Source organism: Hirundo rustica, chromosome 13, assembly GCF_015227805.2.
Source record: "Hirundo rustica isolate bHirRus1 chromosome 13, bHirRus1.pri.v3, whole genome shotgun sequence".
Lineage (NCBI taxonomy): Eukaryota > Metazoa > Chordata > Aves > Passeriformes > Hirundinidae > Hirundo > Hirundo rustica.
In genome coordinates this window covers 17293549-17311518 of record NC_053462.1, presented here as the reverse complement: position 1 = coordinate 17311518, position 17970 = coordinate 17293549, and the positions used below count along the sequence as shown (strand labels likewise).

The window sequence follows — 17970 nt, the reverse complement described above, 5'->3', positions numbered from 1 at the left end:
CTCAACACTTGAGCCCACACCACCACATCTATTATTAATATAACCTTCATTTAGAGCTACAATCAGAAATGGTAACAAAAATGCATCACAGTAGTTGTTGATCTGCAAATCATATGTATCTCTCCAAAATAAACAAAGCCTACCCTGCTCCCTCTCCCTTCCAGCCCCTGTCACAACCCCCACAACCAACCTCAAGCAGAACAAGCCATAATACAGAACAAAACCAAAATAAAATTGAAACCTGATAAGGCCACATTCTCGGGGAGAAGCCATGTGTGAGATATTTTTGCTTAATTATTTCAAGCAATGTATGGCCCCTTGGCTGTCACCAAGGTTGGCCTGTCTGGGTAATGTCATGAGGAACTATTGTGCAGACAATCACTAGATACTTCAAGTCTTTGAGACCCTGCTAATCAGCTCATGTTTCATATTCTTTTACCAACTTTTACACTGGAATGGAGCCCTCACTGGTTTGTATCAAGCCCTTTTTGTCCTCTCGTAGGTGTTAGAGAGAAGGTTGGGAGCGGAGATGTGACCCTTTGCCGGTTTGCATGCACAGACACCGCTGCTGCCACTGGTCCAAAAGCAGGTTTTCAGTCTCACCAGACCCACAGAAAATGCAGAGTAAAGTCAGATGGCAGATAAACAGTGACTGTTGATTATGGCTAAAGAAATAACTCAGCAGGAGGGAATTCCAGTGCCCAGGCTCCAGCCGGTCATGCCTCAGTGCCTTGTGGATCTGGCTGAGAAGACAGGTGCTTTCAGCCCTAAATTATACAGGATATTGAAAAAGCACCCACTGATGATACTAGAAAGGGAGCTGTTTGCTTTCCAAATAGTTCCCCTTTGAGCTGAGCTGGGCTTTATTATCTGGAGGGAATAATGACATGATTTTTCCTCCGTTACCAGTGGAGTACATAATACACATTGTGTAAGGAATCTGCTGGATGATGTAACTCTGCTTCCACGAGAGCTTCAGCACTGGAGAAGGCAAAGGAAAGTGTAACTCAGACATATCAGAACACATTGCTGGTTAGAAAGTTTCCAAATAACTTTATATGTGCATTAGCAATAACAACAACAAATCCTAACCCCAAGACAGAACTCATCAATGAAATTTAATATTTCTAAATGAAATAAATGAGAAAGGTGAGGATAGGGCTGGTGTCCTGAGTGCTGCAATACAGGGACAAATCACTTAATAGAAAATAAAGAGAAGCTGCAGAGGGCCACCGAAATCCCACAGGTGAGAACTGAGGAGCTCCAGGCGAGCACAGAAATCGGGCAGTGCTTTTAGATGGAGAAATAGAACATCAGAATGGAGCTTCAGATGGCACAAAGACCCACCCTAAGGAAAGAGAAAAGAAACCCAGAGCAGCACTCACTGCAAGGGCTGATTTCAGACGATCCAATTCGGGGAGGAAAGTGCTGGCCAAGGGAAGCAGGGAATCTGCAGTGTTTACAAACACCATGTGAAGAGGTAGAGCTCGTAATGGGAGCGGAGCAGAACATCCCCTGCGGAAAGGGAGGGGGTGGGAAAGAAAGAAATATGGTAACATAACTTCCTGGAATAATGCTTTTTAAAGCTCTTAACAAGGCATAGATCATGACTTGTAAAACGTGAAAACTATGCCTCTGACAGTAAAGGGAATATGAACATCAGACTCATTCCTCCTGTGAAGTGTTACGGCAGCCACGCAGCAGCAGCCAGGGGAGCTGCATGCACTTGAAAACAAAGCCAAACACAGCTGCCCTGGGTAAAAATTGCATCCTGTGTTGTATTTTCAAATGAAACATTTAAAGAGGCTGCTGGTTTTGGAAGTAATTTGTTTCCTTTGCAACACAGTAGCAATACCAGCATTCCCAACCATATAAACAAGAAATCATGATCGCAGAACTGTTTGGGTTGGGAAGGACCTTAAAACCCATCTCATTCCACCCCCTGCCATGGGCAGGGACACCTTCCACTGTCCCAGGCTGATCCAAGCCCTGTCCAACCTGGCCTTGGACACTTCCAGAGGTGGGGCAGCCACAGCTTCTCTGGGCAACCTAAAATTAAAGCTAATAAAGGGATCTTGTAGTTAACCGAAGAACAGAAGAGTGTCTCAGGTAACAAGTCTAAAGCTTAGCAGCAAAGGTAACCAAATCCAAATTCCAGCAGCTGATTCAGCTCTGCCTGTGTCAGAGCATCCCTTCTGCAGGCACAGGCAAGACCCCACAAGCCCTTGTGCAAAGGGGTTTCCTTCATTATTTTCCAGCCACTGAAAAACTCAAGATGTGCAATACCCAGTCTGTTTCCTTTCCAATACAAAGTCTAAAAATCTTCTGTGTTGAAGCATCCAGCTACTGGTTTTACTCTTACTACTAGGAGTTGGAATAGGGGAATCATGATTACTTTTTTTTTTTTTTTGGAGACTTCTTCATCCCTCAAGTTGTGACTTTCGAACTACTTAAATCCCACAAATATTCCCATTAAAATGTTTATCCAAGACAAAGATTAATCAGTTGTTTCTTCACTTTGTTTTTAGGGCTCCTCTTAAATAGATTCTTGTCTACCAGTGTTCTCTCAGCTCAAGTGGTCATCCAGAGGGGACTGGACATCCAGGCACTTACATTCCAAGCTTCACTCCTTGTTCCATGTACACGTCCTTTTCTTGTTTATGTCTCAAAAGATGAATTTCTACCCCAATGTACATTTAGTTTGTTTACGGGAAGCTGCTTCATCTGTCTGCATGATTTTCCTTGTAGAAGTTTAGAAGAGGTCCTGCTGTAGCTGCTGAACTACGAGGGGTTTGAGACAGAATGACCAAACCCATTAAACTTTAACTGACCGAAAGCAAAACACCCCACTGGAACAGCAGCAATAGCACTTGAAGGAGCAGATGGAGCCCCTGGATTACAGAAAATATCTTAACCTTGCGTCTCCAGTGGCTGACTGTATCTGACGGAGTGAAAAAGTAAAAAAAAAAAAAAAAAAGTCAGGTATATTTGTCACCAAATATTCCTGTTTCTGCCCCTTTCCCTGAAAAGCGAGCCACTCATTTCTGTCTGAAAACATCTCCTTTATCCCTGATTTCCTCCTTCATCTGCTTGTTCAGAGGCTGAAATCTCTGCTCCACTCTGATTGCCCTCAATTTTTCAGCCCATTCCTTTAGAATTGATGTGCTCTTACCAAATTGTGAGAAAAGCTCCAGCCTTGGCATTCCCCATCCTCTGGCAGAGAGGACGAGACACTGTGGATGGTCCATATTCACAACTGGCTCATAAAAGTGAATACAAAAGGAATTATTTCACCAACAGTGCAAAATCCTTCAGGGCATTCAAAGCTGGAGCTGTGGAGTGTTGCAAGAACAGGCTGCCAGGGCAGTGGTGGAGTCCCCATCCCTGGAGGGCTTTAAAAGATGTGTGCATGTGGCACTTGAGGACATGGGTTAGTGGTGGCCTTGGCAGTGCTGGGTGAACTTGATGACCTCAAAAGCCTTTTCCAACTCACATTCTTGTGTGATTCTATGAAAATGACAGTGTGAATTTCATCAGCCTTTGAACCATGATGGGAACACGAGGTAACTCCCACAAAATCCACAGCTCACCCCTGCTCTGAGCACCGCATCCAGCTCTGGAATTGCCCTTCCCTACATCTCAAGAGTTTGTAATGAAAGCAGAAGAGCGATAAAAACAGGCTGTATGCATAGAAAAGTGTACATGAATGACAGCTGGAAGTAAAGCATGAAGACAAATTGAATGGAAAAGCTGAAGAAACAATTCACTCTCTTCTCATTACATCAACAAATTAGGGTAAAACTCATTAAATAATCAGTCAGAAAAGGAAAGTGTGTTTCCTGCACAACAGTAATTTCATTGTGAAACTCGTTGTCTGGGATGTTTCAGCTCCCAGATTATGAGGGATTTGCAAAGAGCAGAGGCAGCAATGGCAGATGCTGCAGTGAGGGCTGTGGGATGGAGATGCCACAAACCAGCAGCAGCCACCAGGAGGGATCAGATCTGCTGATGCAGGCCTCATCTTAAATTCCTCTGGGCAGCTACTGTCAACGTGAGATGTCTCTTATGATTGAAAAACATAAGGGAGAGAACAGGATGTCCATGTTCCCTGTGACTGATCCCAACCCACCGCAGATGGTGCTTGGGACTCCCACAGCCACCCCCTCCTCCCTTCCATCGGGAAAACACACAAACTACTGACATTTCTTCCAGGTTCTGGGCAGATTCAGTCTCTGTGTTGTCCTGCTCAGCACAAAAGGTTTTGCTGCCTCTTCTAGACCTGCTTTTGTGTATTAACCAACTTAAAAGATCAAGGAGCACCTGCAGGACAGGGTTTTTTCATCAGTATTTTCTACTTGCATGCATTTGCACTGTCTGAAATCTGCACAGACTAACTCAACACATCTCCTTTCATTCTTTTCAATAATGTGTAAGAATTCAAAACAACTCTATTGCAAAAATTATTAGTCCCATAATCAGGTGGTCTGGTTCTTGGCTTTCTGCTTAATAGCATTTCAGAAAGCAACATAGAGATTTCCAAGGCTGTTCTCCTGGAATTTAAGTGCCATGTACAGAACTCCAGATATAAATATGTTAGTATGTTCAGTGTATGATTCCAGGTCTTGTTTCCTACCTATTACTTTTTCTAGGGCAACAGAAGCATTATTATTTACCTCGACTTTCTTCAAGGCTTTGGCCACAGCTCCTTTTCCTTCTCTGAGTGCTGCTCTGCTCCACCTCCATTCCTGCCTCCACCTTGTGTAACAGGAACATCACGTCATTTAATATTTCTGGATTCAAGGAAAAGAAAACCACATTTCTTAAGATCCCACATGACAACACAGCTAATTTAGTGATAATGAAGATGACGCACAGGAGGTTGGAGGGGGCCAGGAGGTTCCATCTGCCAGGCAACTGCTCAGACTGACAAAGAGCTGCTGGTTTGAAATGAAGCTTTGAACACTTTAGAAAGATCCACTTCATTCACACCTGCAGAACCCAGAAAGATCCATAAAAAACCAGAAGCAGAGTGCGTTGCACGTAGCTGCCATTCCCCGCCAAGCTGGGATCTCAACACCAAATACTCCACTGGGATTCTCCTGTGGGCAGCTCCCCATCCTTTGGGACTGATTTCCTTTGACATTTAGAAGACACTCAATATGGATCACGGGGCTTCACTTTCACAAAGGGATTCATTTCCCAAAATCCAGAATATGGCTTGTACTCAGTCCCAACCACCTCTCTGCCCTCCCTGACCCCCATCCACCCACACTCCATGTCTCCTCCAGGAGACAGCCTGTAACCACGAAGTCGAAACAGGCAATAAATATCAAAATAATTAGGCACTCACGATCGACATAATTAGACACTGTTGACCAACTGATCTCGCAAGAATGAGAAAGGACAAGCTCACGTTTGCCAGACATGCTGAGCACAGACTGCTGAGAGCATGACACATATCACAGGGTGGGTGGGAGCATTTTTCTGTCTTTTAAAGAGCCTCCCAAGCACAATTACCTGTGATCAGCCTAGACAGGCAGGTCCTGTCTTAACGTACCAGCACCTGGATTTCAACAGCTGGATGAGGCATGTACAGCCCTGGTTTATATTTATGGTTCCGAAGATTTTGATGGAAAGTTGCTGGATGTGCTACAAAGGTTTATTTATGTTGATATTGTGTGTTCTTTTTGTCTCTCTAATTAATTCTAAGTTTTTCTTGATTTCTTTAGCAGAAACCAGCTTGCCCTTCTGGGAGGAGGACCTGCTTCAACAAGAGTGATCTAGGTCTGTCAGCTCATGAGCATCCTTCTCTCAGTACTGGAGCAGTTCCTCCATCCTCCCACCCTGAAGTACCAAACCTTGTGCTGTATCTTCCTTACATTCACCACCAAGGAAATACATGTACAGTTTCCTTGTCCACTATTTGCTTCATTTTAAGTTTGCCAAACAACTAGCAAGTAAAATCCCTCTTGGTCTTGAGCCGTCGGCAATATCCAGCGAGTCACTTTCCACATTCCAGCACTGAGGATGAGCCTGTCTCTAAGGTCTCTGTCCTTGTCTTACAACTGGACATAAACATCAAATCCACAGAAAGGTAACTGAAATTAGTAACCAGAAATCATCTTCCCCACTCTGCAAATACAAGAATTGCTTTTTCCAAAATCTCACCAGCGCAATCTTCTTCCAAACCATGGAAGCTCTCTGCTGTTCCCTAATCTTTGCCTCTCTCATGGAATTTTTGGGGGTTTCAATACTTCCAGTTCATGAGTCTTCCTATGGGGTGGGAAAAAAATCTTATTTAGAGAGCTCCACTCTCAGCTGAAAAAGGTTAAATGACTTAAATTTTTCTCACGTCTTGGCCATCTCTCCGTCTCCCTCTCTCTCCTCGCCTGTGATTCTCACTGGCCTACAGAAGAGTTACCAGAAATCCTCATCTTGACTCATATCTTGCTGTTACTCATCCTTAATCACATTACACCTAGACTACTGAAATATCTGCCTAAAATATTCCAGGAACTCTCCAGCTCACTTAAGCATTTGGGGTCTGGAATAATTTGGCCAGAAACGTCTCATTTTCCAGGAAATGGATGATGTAATCCCATTATCTGTCAGCTGCACTGCACTGCCCATCATCCTGGCCTTCACAGCTCTCTGCTGATTTGCTCTCCGCATCCACCCACTTCACCCCAACAGACGCAAGGAGTGACGACAGTTCGGATAAAATTCTGCCATTTTCAAATATTTTGCTTAAGCCATCAAAATGAACCCCTGTTGATTATCTTTGTTTTCCCTGGAGCAGAGGAAGAGTGAGAACTGACCTCCTTTGGGACTCTGGAAAGGTTGTGGCCACCCCAGTCTCTTTGATCGATGCATCCGAGAAGTTTGCGCCAAGAAGGGCTTTGCTAAGGCAGAACTCACTTCTGAAAATCCAGCTGTGAGAAAGGCAAGGACATGGGAACACATCAGGGACAGCAGGAAACGGGGTCCTAGCTCCTTATCTCACAAGGTTATGGTTTTTTTGGAATAATTAACTAACTAGAGTTTACTCACTGAATTCAGGACAACTAGACCACAATATTGCTCACAAGGAAGCCAGATGCTCTTGGCTTTCCTTACCTAGTAATAGCAGCAGCATCTGGATTCTTGCAAATACACAAAAATGACAGGGAATAGTGGGGAAGCCTGGAATTTTTATTTATTTATTTATTTATTAATTTGTAGGGTTTTTTCTCTACAGCAGTGTGTGCGTGGAGAGAAATAGATACCTTTCAATTAGGACAAGAAAGCATGACATGCTCAGGGTAACAGAAGAGATCCTGAACTGTGGTTTTAGCAGAGATTAAATTAAAATACAGCAAAATATCACCAGAGAAGTAAGAACAAAAGGAAGCATCACCAGGCAACCACACTGGGTCAGTGGGGCACCAACCCTGCTGCTGTCCTTGCAGAGAGCCTACACAGGACAGAAGGAAAATCTTGGGAAAGCCCTGGGGAAGGACCAGAATGGGATAATTCATTAAAAAAACATACACTGCAAGCACACAATGATCACGTGTAGTGAGTTCCATCAGTCATTGCTGCAGTCCCTGACAGCCAAGCACGGAGGGAACCAGCTCCAACACACGTGGCAATGGGATTACCAGAGTACTTCCTTAAAAATCTTGTATAAGACAACTGCACAACAACTATCAACAAACAGAGCATCATCAAATTTCTGACTGCACCTAAGGCTTGCATTAGGACGAGTTACCCAGCAGCTGCTCTACAGGACAGCTTGCCTAAATAATTATTTCTGGGTGTATTGCAGACCTCAGTTTTTTTGTTTCACCCTTTTGGACCAAATTCCTTATTTATCCTCCTACTGTCCACAGCTTGTCTGGAAAGCTCCCCTGCCACTTGAAGCCAGCTGGTGTGACTGTGAGCAAAACACAATGACTCCTATTCTGGATCAGCTTTTACAGTCCCGCCCTGGAGGTCCTTCTCCTTTATCTCCAACTCTTCCTTACTTCTTTTCAACATCTGGGTAGCTCTCCTGAGGCTCCAGAAATAAGCACACACTTTACATCCTGTTCCTCCGCCCCCCAAGACATATTGTAATGAATACAGAAAACACATGCTCCAGGATAATTTGTTATCTCATGCAGAGCCATTAGCATCAGCTTCCTTCCCTGGATGGAGTCAAGTCAAGCTCAGAGACAAATTTTCCAGGTTGCACATGCCACATGTCTCCTTGTTCCTTCCGTCCCTCTCCTGCCATTAGGGACCATCCTTCCTGCTTATCAAGCCCAAGGAAAAAGAGCCAAACTTAGGAGGTCTCCTGAGATACTGATCTGCCTGTCCTATAATGCAAAGCAGCTTATTAGAGTCATTGGAACAACTCAAAAACCATATAAAAGCAACACAGATTTCACTCATTCCCAGCAGCACAACAGCACCTTAAAATTCCTGGTAATAAAAATGTAACGGCACTGGCGGGACGGAGTCTGGAAGTGCTCCAGCTTTTCTCAGCTGAGGAACAGAGGGATTTCTCAAGGCTCTCATAGCTTACTCCAGACACTGCAGGCACGAGGGGTGGGAGAGAAGGATGGAAATCACCTACTCTGAAAACCTCAGGGATAACTTTACGGTGAACCCAACAGACTCATACGCTGTACACAACGAAACTGAGCTCTGACACACTGGTCAATAGGCTTCCTGTCCTCTTTTTTTTTTTTTGCCAGAAGCTACAAAAACTGCTAATCTCTCCCAGTTCCAGCTCAAGGGGCTGCTGGCTGTCTCATGCAGGCAGAACAGGTTCAATGGCTGGAAAGCTTTCAGCTCTTGAGGTCACCAGATCAAGCCAGTCGCCAATACAGGCAACAACAAAAACTTCCAGAGCTGGACTATTCCTGTGAGTTGGTTTTCTTCCCAGCACAGGAAAATCCTTCCTGATACAGGGAAGCTCCTGGAAAAATCAGAGTAACTGGTAACAATTTGCTTCTTTCCTCTCTCAGACCCAAGTCCAAAGCCCGCCAGTGGAGGTGGGAAACCCCACTGGCCTCACCAGGCTTTGGCACAAAGCCTCAGCACAAAGAGCTGATGGGGATGAAGTTTTGGAAGCATGGAGGTGGCTAACAGATCCCAGAACATGACAAAGCACTTAGAGCATTTGCATACAAATGCTCTTTGCTTGTTTATTGCTTCATCTGCTGCTTGTAAGTCCTTTTAACACACCCTCTAATTCTGTTATTACAAAAAGGAGTGCATGCAAATAACTGCCTGAAGTGAACTCAAGCAGAGAACAATCCATTAACCGCTGTGCTTATATTCAAAGAAGTGCTAGAAACCCTCAATAAGGAATGGTGGTTTGAGGGGAAAACCCTCGGTATTCAGGCGACTGCTGCAAACACGAAGCCTTGCGTTACACGAGCTGGAAGGCAGAATTCAAAATGCAAACCTGCATATTAAAACAAACTGCTAATTAAGAGCAGGCTCCATTATAGAGATTATCCATCTTTAAGGACTCTATCAGGCATGCACTTTTCCAGCACCAACCAGGGAGATAGAGAGGAATACTCCCAGGCTGAGCCCCGTTCGCGTCTTGTTCTTTCTGACCCTAAAACGGCCATTACACATCTCGAATGTTTAGTCTGGGAAACTCGGGGTCAGCTTTCATGGGGAGCCATGAGAAAGGAGCGGCCGTGGCAGGGCCAAGTGACACCGTGCCCTGTCCCCTGCCTGGGCGAGGACCCCGGGAGCGGCTGCCAGACGCGATCCAGCGCCGATTCCCAGGCCTCTGACTGGCTCTGTGGGCTATTTAGCAAAAACAATTCACTCAAAAAATACCAGAAGTGACCCTGTCCAAGGATTATCTACAAAATCTCCCCGGCTCCTTGTATTTTTAATGAAATAAAAGTATTTTCAATACTAGAAATGTCAGGGTTTGGGCTAGATAAACATATTACAGAGACCGAGTGCTGAGTTTCACCGATGCAGACTGGCATAAAATTAGGAAGAAAAGTGCAGAAGTCACTTGTTAGATTTTAACCCTGGAGAAATAAACTCAAATGTTGATGTAAGAAAAAAGCATTTCTCAAGGCATGGCCTCATATAATTTCCATTATTTGCCTTCCTATTGCCACCTGTTATTTTGAGAACTGTTTAAATAAAAGAAACACAGAACCAGACCTATCATACATTATATTATTTCTCTAAATATGGCTCTAAAAATGGCTTTTAAAAACACACAGTTAATTCAGTGTAGAGAAATTTGATTTACTGAAATAACTTGACAGCCTGAACTCAAAGAGGTTTTTCTGAACTTCAGAGATCGTTCTGCTGTCAAACATTGGGTCCAACACTGCCATACTCATGCCCAAAAGCAGGTGGACATCTTTTAAAGACACATTAGTTAGCTCTTTAGAGCTTCTGTTTCAAGATAATCAATCCAAAAGGAAAAAAGGAAGATTTGCCACATTTTTCTGAGTAGTATTGACTGGAAAAAACTGTTGGTATCAGCAAGAGTCGAGCAGAATGAATTATGGAGAGCAAAGATTGAAAACTGAATTCAGAACTCTTACAGATCTGATGGCCACTCGAACGTCAACTTGTGACAAGGGCAACCAGAGTTTCTTTTGGCATAAAGCGCCCATTGATGCAATGTCAGTTCATTCACACAAATGCACCTATTCTGCATCCATAACGGAGCGGTAAAACTGCTGCTCTTGTTTTCAGCACCCTGCATCTTTTCACATCATCCTGAGAACAGAAAATGACCATTTTGCTCCTGAAACACACATACAGGACTGAGAACAGGCACGTTTTCATCTCTGTATCTGCTGGAGATTTCTGTTTCAAAGAAGAGAAAAGAAGTTTTTCTTCTGAATGCATACAATCATCATTGAACATACTGTCAAAACCAAAGGCTGAATACAAGTTCTTACTTAGAAGAACATTAGAAATTTTGTAAAGACACAGGGAAATAAGTCATTGCATTCAGCCAGGTCCCTCTTCTCTCACCTCCAAATAGAAAAAAATTAATTTTGTGCCGGTGTTTTTTTTTGTTTTTTTTTTTGAGATTAGCTAACCGTAATTTTTCCTTGTATGGTAGAGATTTCTAATATTACAGCTATTGAGGACTTAGATCCCACAGCAAACCCCCAAGAATGAGTAATGGTCTCATTTTCCAACTGCAATACTGACCAAGAGCCAAGGGCAACCCACTGATACCAGAGGATTTGGACCATGGGTTTCGGTTTTGCCTCCTGCTCTCGTCAAAAGCCTCTGCTGAAAACCCCCTATAAACAGGACTTTATAAAAGCGGCTTTTCAAGGTTCCATAGAAATTCAAATGAACTTATTTCCTTTGTCATGGATTTCTGAGTCATCTTTTCCAAGGGAGGGGAGAGGAAATATAATCAGAAAAGGGAATTATTCCTATTTTACAAGAGGGAGCAGATCTACACTAGTCATCCTTTATCTTGTCATCTTCCTGACCACAGTATTGTGAAAAGCCCACAAGCAGAAATGGCAACAAACATCAATGAAATACTGTGCTCTTTATATCATTAAGTCCTGCCATGAGGAGGAAGGGAACCCACGGCATCTTTCAACCCTGCCTTTGTTACTCACACCACGCCTTCTGGAAGGCACAGTACACAAAATGTTATGCAAAGCCAAGCCATTCCTGGTAGCTTAGCAAGAAGCATTCATTACACAGCAGAAAACTTTCATTTCAGTGCGTCCTTATTGACTGAGCTGACAAAATCTGAAAAAAATCTGCCACAAGGCCAGAGCTGTCCTGTGGTGGGGACTTCAAACAGTCCTGCTCCCCTTTCCCACCAATTTCTTCAGTGGGATACACTCTAATTCCCAAGAACAGAACGCTGGAAGCACAGGGAGATGGGTTGTACCTAGCTCTGGGTCCTACTGACGTGTCAAAAAGTGGTCATGCCAAAGGGTGAAGCCACAACTTCCAAAACACGCTGGTGCCCCTCTGCAACAGGTGGTGAAGTTGCTCTGTGCTGAAACAGGGGTGATGGTCTTTTGAACTCTTCCCTTCAAGAAACATTTTGTGGGAAACTGTGTTTAAGGGAGCTGGCTATCATTACACCAGATCTTGGAAAAACATAGTGCTTTCTAGTGAAAGCTTAAGCAAATACCTAAATCCCCAAAGCCCCCCTTTTTCCAGTAACTGAAAGGAAGACCCGTTTGAATTTCTAGTCTGCCATTTCCTTCACTTTCCATCTAAAAGAAAGAGCATTTGGATACAAGGGTGTCAAGTCATATGAATCATCTTTAAAGCATTCAAATTAATTAGATAAGGATAAGGAGGTTTAAACAAAGTCACTGAAATCCAATTCTCTGTATGAACTATCATACAGCAGAAGAGTGAAATCAGTAAAAGTGAAAAAACAAGGGGTTAGCTGAGCTTATTTGTTACGGCCACTACTCTTGAACAAAGTGGTTTTTATGGCCATGAACCTCTGTGGGAGCATAAGTCAAGGTCATGGTGACAATCCATCATTTTGGGGAAGAACCCTACTGTAACCTCACATCTGTGCGTGGCAGGAATGAGAGGCAGCTGTGAGCAGCTACTCTGAGAATAAATCCTACTCAAAACCCATGACGTATCTATGCTGGGGTATGTTCTGGTAAGGCAGATGAGTCAAGGGAACTTCACCGAGTGTCAGCTCATCTCCTCTCTTCGGAACAGATGCCACCACCTCGACACGGACAGCCAGCTGTGGAGCCAGACTTCATCTATACACTACAGTAAAACCCCAAGGTTTCTTCATAGTACACAAAACAGGCAGACAAGGCTTCAATTCCAAGGAGATTTTTTTGATGCAGAAGAGTTGATTTTGCTGATTCTGTAATAGATTTGGGGAAAGGAGATGGGAGAGGGCATGGATGAGGATGGGAAACTCACGAGGCTTCAAGCCGTGCATTTTCCTCTGCATGGACAGAAACAGACAGAACCTAATTGCTACCTCAATTCAGTATCAGTCCAGATTTGTTTCAACAAGAGTGTTTCCTCCAGCACCAGCTCTAATGCCGCAATTAGAGCAACCACCAAGGTTCCTGCTGACAGGATTTCTGCAGGAAATTTCTGCTTGGAGCACTTGTTCTCCCCTGAAGATAAGGGGAGAACAAGAACCCAAACAAACACCCCAAATCAAAGTCCACACATTTTTTGTGCTCTTCTCTGGGCAACCAAGTGGCATTGCTTCTTTGTTACCTCACAACCAAGAGACTCCTCCAGAGAAGGGTCTGTAGTGTCTTATCAGAATGAAAATAGCCTCAGAAAGACCTGGTGGGTCTGTACCAGCTAAGAGCGTGGCAGCCGCAAAATCAGCGTGGGGAGCGAGGGAATCTCTATTTTAAAGGGGAAGTCTGAATAGGAATCATTTACTACCCCCATGATTATACAAGAAAATGATATCATCAGCAAGATGAAAGACTGTACAGAGAGACAGCAACATTCATTACTTCCCAGCTGAAATCAGGACTCAACCTGGAAACAAAAGCTTCAGCTCCTCTGCGGTTGGGTAATTAAACACAGAAGGGGCTGAAGAGAAAAGGCTTTTCATTCACCATCATACAGACCTTAAAGGTCCATTCAAACTTCCTTCCTGATGCTGAACTTTCATCCAGCTACCAGGATAAAGTATTTGGCTCAAGCACATGGAAGTCTGGCCTTCCATCACCCAATGAGGAAACAGAACTTGTCCACATGGAGGTTTGCTGTAATACTTTGGGCTGTTAAGAGTTAGGGTCATTTCAGTTTTGGAGGTCTAGAGCAACGTTTTTGTCTGTCCAGCAGCTTTATCCACAGCAGAAAGGGGAGGTGAATTGTGGCACTTCTGCCAGAGGAAAGAGCTCTTCCAACTCACTGGTGAGGTACAGTTCTGACTGAGCCACGGGCAAAGGCTCTTTGTAGTGCAACACATGAAGTATTACACAGTCCAGATGTAGCTCTTAACAATGACAACCAAATTCTCACTGGAGGGATAGTTTTGCATGGCATAATTCACTACAAGTGAAAACTATGCGAGCCAAGAGAAAGATATAATCTAATTATTTCTGGTTTCTCAGGGCTGAAGGTGAGAGGGAAATTTTAAAGCAAACAAAGCTGCATTGCTCAATATGGAATGCTGCAATATAAAGAAGTGAAAATTAAGGCCCTGCACAAAACATGTCAATTTTCGCTAGATATGGCACTAACATATATTAATATTTCTGACAAGCCAAGAATGTCAGATTTCTAAGCACAATATGAATCACATTAGAATTAAGAACAGCTGAGCCTGCACAACAGATTATACAAGTATTTATGAAGCACAGGAAATACTCAAAGCCAGCGAGTTCAGCTGTATACCAATACACTAATAACTGTTATGCTCCATGTATCTGGTAAAAAGCTACTTAATTGACAAGATAACTTCAAATTAACAAAATACTGGATAAAATATCGAACATCTGGGCAAAATATAGAGGGCATTAAAAATGCCCTTTAAAACAAGGAGTCTGTTCCCATTAAAAGTTGTTCTCTTACTAAGACTGAAGGAAGATCAATGAATCATGAAAGCAGTTCAAGTTGAGCAAAGTTCTTCTTTGCTCAAAATGGCAGATTTCAAAAATGCTGGCAAAATGGCTGGAGGAAGAAAATAATCAATGTGCCCAAGCTCAGAAAGAAGAAAACACAAACCACAAGATTCAATTTGCAGCAAAGAGGATCTGAAGCTATTTATCAGATAAGATTGAAACTGCCCCTATCTGGACACCTTTCAAAGAACTCTTATTTGGAATCATTAAAGTGTTTTCTACTATTGGCTGAAAATAACTGATGAGACCCCTAAAACAGCCCCTTAATTTAATTTACTTGGACATGAACAAATTAAAAGCAGAGTTACAGGATACAGTACTAATAATGCAGAGATGTCATGGTAACATTTTTTGTTCCCTTAATCAGTTTGATTCATTAAAATAGTAACTGGTTGTGATGTGAAAGAACTTTTCTAAGTGTTAGAGTCTTTAAAAAAAATAAGATAAATAAGTGATCTGGAATGAAACACTGGAAATCTGGAATTGAAGTCAATGAAAATGCAGGGTAAGATATTTTAGTTTTATCAGAAAAAGTGTTGAGTATTTAGCCAAGAAAGCAAAGTCCTGAGCAATATCACAAAAACTAACATCACGTTAGATTTTTTCACTTAGACACCTTTCAATCCACCTGCTAGGATGGGCTCCTCTGCAGCAAGGGATGTCTCATTCCCAATCCTCCTCAGTGAGGTATGGAACACAAGTTGTGAAGAGGCAAAGTCAGCACTGATGCCAGAGGTGGAAGGAGGTGGGTGCCCACACAATCACAGACTGGTTTGGGTTGGGAGAATGAAAGTTCATCCCATTCCACCCCCTGCCATGGGCAGGGACACCTTCCACTATCCCAGGCTGCTCCAAGCCATCCAGCCTGGCTTTGAGCACCTCCACGGAACCTGACGAGGCCTGGGTTAATTTTCTCAGGTGGATTACAGATAAGCAGGGACAAAAAAGCCCCATGAGCTTCAGCCATTTGCTCACAAGAGCAGGAGACATCAGGACTGGGCTCCATCCAGCTGGGAACCTGCTTTGAATGACCTTTTGGGGTCAGCCGTGGAGATTGTGTAACAGTTTTGTTATTTTCTCTCTCTGTGGCACAGTTTTAACAAACCTGTAATCACAGCACTAAAAAGTGGGAATGCAAGTACAAATCCCCATCCTTAATTGCTCTGCCTGGTTCAGAGTGGGAACTTTTAATTCAAGTCTTCCACTCATCAGGAGGGTGCCCGAACCATCAGGAAACACAGTGATTTTTTTTCTGGCTCACTAACCATTAAATAACTCACACAAAGTTGAAAAGGAACAGACTCAAATACTCACACAGATTATTTTATATTAAGGACGTTCAAACTTCTAAGCCCAGCAACCCACATACCAAACATTTCTGTAAGATCAAAAGGCACATTTTCTGCTCTCTCCCTCACACAATCCCACACACATCTAAACTTCATCCTCTTACCAAACATCCTGGGCACTTTATTTTCAGACTGACTGCTCTCTAAAAATTAGTTGGTTTTGCTTCCTAGCAGCTACATTAAAATCCATTATGAGATGAGCAATATCCAAGAGACCCAGGGGATGGATCTCACGTTGGGCTGCTCGAGACAGACACAGCTTGGAAGTCATTTTCAGTAACCCACATCCTGCAGTTGGGTATGCTGAGGTTTGAAAATCAAGCATGAGATGAAGCTGAATCTAAATTTCTCTTACTCCATGCAAATGCTAGAGTCAGGCAGGAACAGATGAGAACCTAAAAATCCCACTTGTAGGTGGACAAGACATAGACAGAAACTTTTTCCAGCTTCACCTTTGACTTATCATGGACAAGGGCAGATCTGACAGCTCCAAATCCACAGATGCTCTTCAAACTCATCACCTTGTATTTTGAACATACTGTGAATGCACACTGCAAGCAATCACACACTCAGGAAAGAACATATGAACCTGTTGCTGTGCTAATGTATACAAAATTTAATTTCTAATGGCTTCAAAATTAATTAAGTCTTTAAAATAAAATAAGTTTACATTTCATTGCAGATCTACTTCAATCTGCTGTATTAGAGAATAAGCAGACCTGTTAAGTTTCTCAAGATATGGAATGGAACATCAAACTGAAATTTCTCACCGACTCAGGACTAGATAACAGAGTTTAAGTAACTCTAGCAAAACAGGCAATGTTTTCAGGAGAAAAATAAAATTGTCTGCTGGTTGCTTATAAATTTGGCTTGAACTACAGAAACCCTCCCAGCGCTCCTTCACAGCGTTTCGCAAATACCTTCCAAAAATACTCTCCTCATTAGGCCATAAACCAAGGAGCAGGACTGCAAGCTGATCATCCAAAGCAATTATTTGCTCTTTCACACCAGATTAAATGTTGAGTAACCACCACTTTCAGTGGAGTTACAATGGTCCAAGCCAGAAATGAGGACAGAATTTAGTAGAACACTTCCATTAACTTCCAGTTACTTGTGACAGAACAGGAGATGATCTATTTGGAGTCTATTAAGACTATAAATAAACTCTATTTTTGCAAGTCAGAATAGAAGAGTTATGGCCAATTTCATGATTTTTAGGAAAGAATAGGTGGCTTTGCTGTAGATCACCCACAGACCTACATTTCCTCCTAAAAGTTTTTACTCTTGTATAACCTACTGCCTGTAAGCTTTTCATTCACCTTTCTCACCCTTTTTAGGACTATTTAATGGATGCTGAGGGGTCTGTAAAACACTGCAACAGATCAAGTCAAAAGTGAGGGACATACAGACCCTGTAGCACCCATCACTCTCAAACCCAATTGTTTTAAGTGTACACCAGCTCTCCCACATGAGAAACCTGCAAGTCTGAAGAAGGCTCAGAAATGCTTCCAGACCCTTTACAGGCACCTCTGGAGATCGTCAAACATCCTTCTTGCAAACGTGACAACATCCAGAACTTACCTGGGACCTCACCAACAGCAGCTAGCAGCACCAGAGCCCAGATGTGGAGGAAACAGCTGGAGCTCTGACTTCTTCACTAGACAGCTGGAGACTTCCCAATAAAAGTCAGGGCAGCTTTCGATCCCAGGTTTTTGCTGTTCCAGCTGCACGTTGTGGTGCCCTGGGGAATGCACCAGCTGAAGAACTCCTGGGAGCATGGTTCCATAAACCTGCTTTGTTTCTTATTGCCCTGGGATTAAATCACATGCTGAGCTTAACTTTGGCAAAAAAGTCAGGGAGTAGAATCCTACAGCAGAGACTCAGTGTGCCAGGGATAAAGGAAAAAGCACACTTTACCTATTCCAATTTCCAAGAACAGGATAAAACCTTTGAGGTGGTGGTAGCCCCAACCAAAGCAGAGAGGAGAGACTTGAGCAAAGAGAATTTAAATGCTTCACTCAAGCCTGTCTGGGAAA

The 17970-nt window shown here is 43.1% G+C and overlaps 1 long non-coding RNA gene across 1 annotated transcript; it reads right to left on the bottom strand.

Annotated features, from left to right (window-relative positions):
* Nucleotides 1–1385: 1385 nt before the first annotated feature.
* Nucleotides 1386–17783, bottom strand: LOC131378643 (uncharacterized). The gene is made up of 4 exons (XR_009208298.1): nt 17516–17783; nt 6819–6932; nt 4674–4790; nt 1386–1515 (listed from the first exon to the last, which is right to left on the bottom strand). It is a non-coding gene; the product is annotated as an uncharacterized LOC131378643 (long non-coding RNA).
* Between the last annotated feature and the right edge of the window lie 187 nt (nt 17784–17970).